The following is a 5,310-nucleotide window of genomic DNA, read 5'->3' as shown; positions in this document are numbered from 1 at the left end:
AAAAAAAAAAAAAAAAAAAAAAAAAAAATTAGCTGAGCAGGGTGGTGCGCACCTGTAATCCCAGCTACTCAGGGGGCTGAGGCACGAGAATCACTTGAGCCCAGGAGGTGGAAGTTGCAGAGCCGAGATTGCAACACAGCACTCCAGCCTGGGCAACAGAGGGAGACTCTGTCTCAAAAAAAATTATAAATAAATAAATACTCCCTGGATAAGGATCATTTGAGCCCAGGAGTTTGAGGCTGTATTGAGCTATGATTGCACTACTGCACTCCAGCCTGGGTGACAGAGCGAGACCCTGACTCTCTAAAAACAAACAAAGACTCCCGAGATGAAGCTATCAGGCAAAGTACAACAAAATATTTGAGACATACATACATACATTCACTGTTCATCTTAAATTCAAATTTAACTGGGTGTCCTGTATTTTTATTTGCTAAATCGGGCAACCCTGCCCTAGAGGAAACTCCATGCCCCCCAAATCATGCTAAGCAGCAACAACGAAGGGCAGATGCCTCAGGCGAGCTGACCCCAGGATCACTCAGAGATGGTGTATGACCCTGCTGAGGTTGGGCTTGGACAGGGAAAAGGAGGGAGGAGAGCTGGCGTTCACCTTTGGTGCAAGCGAAAGAGATGATGAGTCACCTGAGATTTAAGAATTTCCCAGGAATGGAAAAATACAGCACCTTTAAGGGGAGCACTTACGAGGCTCCTAACCAAGGCTCGGGTTACTCAGCCATGTTCTTAGGCTACCTTTGTTGGCCTGGCCCCAGAGGAACGCTGATAGACTTGGCACCCAGCTCCCTGAACTTGGCAAGACCAGAGTGTCATATGGACCTACCTAGCAGAGGCCTCTAGAGTCTTAGGTCACCACCCTTAGTGGGATATATTTCCCTCCACTCTGAAAGACTGTTTAGCATCCAAGTAGGATTAATTGGTTGTTCTCTTTTCCCATTCCTACTGCTTGTCCTCAGAACCTAAGAATGAAGCAGTGACTCGCTCAGTTCTGGGCCTGTCCTTACCTGCCGCTGGAGGCAGCTTCCACAGCCTTTGGCAGGCCTGAAACTTTTCGGGTAACAAGATGACCTCTGAGGAAGCCAAAAGCCCATCCTTGCTGTACAATTCAGAACTTGGAGCTCTTAAAGATGATATTATGGAAAAGTGCTTGGTATACAGCAGGTGCTCATTAAGTAGTGGTTTCCATTTTCTCAACTTAGAGGAGGGGCATACACTCTTCATCTGGTAACATTTTCTCTGGTGAGAAACGTTCTCCCTGGCCGGGTGCGGTGGCTCATACCTGTAATCTCAGCACTTTGAGAGGCCGAGGCAGGTGCATCACTTGACGTCTGGAGTTTGAGACCAGCCTGGCCAACATGGCAAAAACCCATCTCTACTAAAAATACAAAAATTGGCCAGGTGTGGTGGCCCACACCTCTAATCCCAGCTACTTGGGAAGCTGAGGCAGGAGAATCGCTTGAACCCAGGAGGCAGAGGTTGCAGTGAGCCGAGATCATGCCACTGCACTCCAGCCTGGCGACAGAGCAAGACTCTGTCCCCCCACCACCAAAAAAGAAGAAGAAGAGGCAGAAGGAGAAGAGAAAGAGAAGGAAAAGGAAAAGGAGAAGAGGAAGAGGAGGAGGAGGAGGAGGAGGAGGAGGGGATGGAGGAGGAGAAGGAGGAGAAGGAGAAGGAGAGGAAGAGGAAGAGGAAGAAGAAATGTTTTCCCTAAAGGGCAGTGAGACACCTGGGTGCTTTGTGCCTGAATAGCTAAAGACACAGGGAGGGGGTCTGCATTACTTGAATGTGGTGATGTGGGTGTCTCCACCCAATAATTCTTCTAGTTTTTCTTTTTTTTGAGACGAAGTCTCGCTCTTTCGCCCGGGCGGGACTGCAGTGGCGCTATCTCGGCTCACTGCAAGCTCCGCCTCCCAGGTTCATGCCATTCTCCTCCCTCAGCCTCTAGAGTAGCTGAGACTACAGGCATCCGCCACCACACCCGGCTAATTTTTTGTATTTTCAGTAGAGACGGGGTTTCACAGTGTTAGCCAGGATGGTCTCAGTCCTCCTGACCTCGTGATCCGACTGCCTCCGCCTCCCAAAGTGCTGGGATTACAGGCGTGAGCCACTGCGCTCGGCCCTAGTTTTTCTTTTCTGTCGTGATGGACATGTACCAATGCCTAATCCTAAACAGGACACTGACCTATTTCACAGTTTTCATGGTTGATATCCTGCACTTTTGACGGTGGAATAAACAGCAACTCTGGCTCTGAAATCAAGTAGATTCGGCTTCAAATCCAGGCTCTGACATTTATCAACCATGTGATCCTAAACAAGTGACTGAATGTCTCCCAACCTGTTTCTGCATTTATGAAACTATAATAATAAAATGACCAACCTCATCAAGTTGATGTAAGGAATAAATGCTGTCTTCCATGAAAAGAAATAGGCATAGCCGGGCACAATGGCTCACGCCTGTAATCCCAGCACTTTGGGAGGCCAAGGCAGGCAGATTACCTGAAGTCGGGAGTTTGAGACCAGCCTGACAAATATGGTGAAACCCCATCTGTACTAAAAGTACAAAAAATTAGCCGGGCGTGGTGGCAGGTACCTGTAATCCCAACTACTTGGGAGACTGAGGCGGGAGAATTGCTTGAACTTGAGAGGCGGGGTTGCAGTGATCCAAGATTGCACCATTGGACTCCAGTCTGGGTGACAGACTGAGACTCTGTCTCAAAAGAAAAAAAAAAAAAAAAGAAACAGGCACAAAGAAAGCGCTCAACAGCAGTTATTATTATCTTTCATATTAGTGTGAGGACTCCTTTGATTTAAAACTGCAGAAATTCTCATGCCTGTAATCCCACCATTTTGAGAGGCTGAGGCAGGAGGATCACTTGAGCCCAGGAGTTCAAGATTGGCCTGGGCAATATAGGGAGACCCCGGCTCTACAAAAAATAAGAAAATTAGCCAGGCGTAGTGGTGCACACCTATAGTCCCAACTACTCAGAAGGCTGAGGTGGGAGGATTGCTTGTACCCAGAAGGTTGAGCCTCCAATGAGCTATGATTATGCCACTGCACTCTGGCCTGGGTGACAGACTGAGACACTGTCTCAAAACAGACAAACGAAACGACAACAACAACAAAAGCCCTGCAGAAATAACTTCTTGGCACTTCAGGGCACTAAGGAAGGAAATTTTCCCAAGTCTGACATGTCTCCTGGGAGGAACAATATCTGGGAATTTCCCACACTGGTTAGCATAGGGAAAATCTAAAGTACAAAGTAGGCACAGAGTGAAAGGTAGATGGAGAAACGCAGCGCCTTCAACTAAGAGTTAGGATAACCTGAGCTATGGTCTTCTTTTGACCAATAATTCAAGTTCTGACTTATTTCCATTAGAAAAGGAGAGTATGGGCTGGGCACAGTGGCTCACACCTGTAATCCCAGCACTTTGGGAGGCCTAAGCAGGTGGATTGCCTGAGGTCAGGAGCTTGAGACCAGCCTGGCCAACATGACGAAACCCCATTTCTACTAAAAATACAAAAATTAGCTGGGTGTAGTGGCGCACCCCTGTAGTCCTAGCTACTCAGGAGGCTGAGGCAGGAGAATTGCTTGAACTTGGGAGGTGGAGGTTGCAGGGAGCCAAGATCACACTACTGCACTCCAGCCTGGGTGACAGAGCAAGACTCTATCTAAACAAAACAAAACAAAACAAACCAACAAAAAAAAGAAAAGAAAAGGAGAGGATGAGCTGGGCGCAGTGGCTCACGCCTGTAATCCCAGCACTTTGGGAGGCTGAGGTGGGCAGATCACTTGAACCCAGGAGTTCAAGACCAGCCTAGGCAATAAGGCAAGACCCTCATCTCTACAAAAATTTAAAAATTAGCCAAGTGTGGCGGTGCATGCTCAAGCCCAGGAAGCCCAGGCTGCAGTGAGCCATGATCACACCACTGCACTCCAGCCTGGGCAATGGACTGTCTCAAAAATAAAAAAGAAAGAAAGAGTGATATTCCGTCTCTACTAAAAAAAAAAAAAAAATACAAAAATTAGCTGGGTGTGGTGGTGTGCGCCTGTAATCCCAGGAGGAGGCTGAGGCCGGAGAATCGTGTGAACCCAGGAGGCAGAGGCTGCAGTGAGCCGAGATAGCACCATTGCACTCCAGCCCGGGCGACAGTGCAAGATTCCGTCTCAGAAACAAAAACAAAAACAAAAAGAAAGAAACAAAAGGAGAGGATGAAACTAAGAGACCGTTTCCAACTCAATCCCTTGTATGCAGTAGCTGTCCGCCTCAGCACTTCCAATTGTGTCCGCCAGGTGGCCTATGAATGCCAAGTCTCCCAGGCCACTTTCCAAATCAAATACATCTCATTTTGCATGCTTTAATAAAACATAGCAAATATGTTTGTGTCAGCTATATTTTATTAATTTTTATACTCAATTTTATTGAGATATAATTTAAATACCACAAAATTTGCCCATTTTGAATGCAAAATTTAATGATTTTTATTTTGCTTTTTTTAAAGACAGGGTCTCTGTCACCCAGCCTGGAGTACAGCGACATGATCATGGCTCACCGTCGCCTTGATCCCTCAGGTTCAAGGAATCCTCCCATTTCAACCTCTCAAGTAGCTGGAGCTACAGTTGGGCACCACTATGCCTGGCTCCAGTCTGATCTTGAACTTCCGGCCTCAAGTGATTCTCTTACCTCAGCTTCCCAAAGTGCTGGGCTTACTACAGGTGTGAGCCACCGTGCCTGGACCTTCCATATCATTTTGTAAATTACTTTATTATCCTAGTAGTTTTATGGTTTGTCTTATTTATTTATTTATTTTTTTTTTTTTTTGAGACAGAGTCTCGCTCTGTCGCCCAGGCGGGAGTGCAGTGGAGCAATCTCAGCTCACTGCAAGCTCCGCCTCCTGGGTTCACGCCATTCTCCTGCCTCAGCCTCCTGAGTAGCTGGGACTACAGGCGCCTGCCACCACGCCTGGCTAATTTTTTTTGTATTTTTAGTAGACACGGAGTTTCACTATGTTGGTCAGGATGGTCTCAATCTCCTGACCTCACGATCCGCCCGCCTCAGCCTCCCAAAGTGCTGGGATTACAGGCGTGAGCCGCCACGCCCGGCCTATGGTTTTATTTTTAACATGTAAATCTTTGATCCATTTGGTGTTTATTTCCATATGAATAATAAGGTAGGCTTTCGGCCAGGCGTGGTAGCTCACACTAATCTCAATACTTTGGGATGCCAAGATGGGCAGATCACTTGAGGTCAGGAGTTCAAGACCAGCCTGGCCAACATGGTGAAACCCCGTCTGAC

The sequence above is a fragment of the Hylobates moloch genome, unplaced genomic scaffold, assembly GCF_009828535.3.
Source record: "Hylobates moloch isolate HMO894 unplaced genomic scaffold, HMol_V3 SCAFFOLD_12, whole genome shotgun sequence".
Classification (NCBI taxonomy): Eukaryota; Metazoa; Chordata; class Mammalia; order Primates; family Hylobatidae; genus Hylobates; species Hylobates moloch.
Note: the sequence above shows the minus strand (reverse complement) of the source record.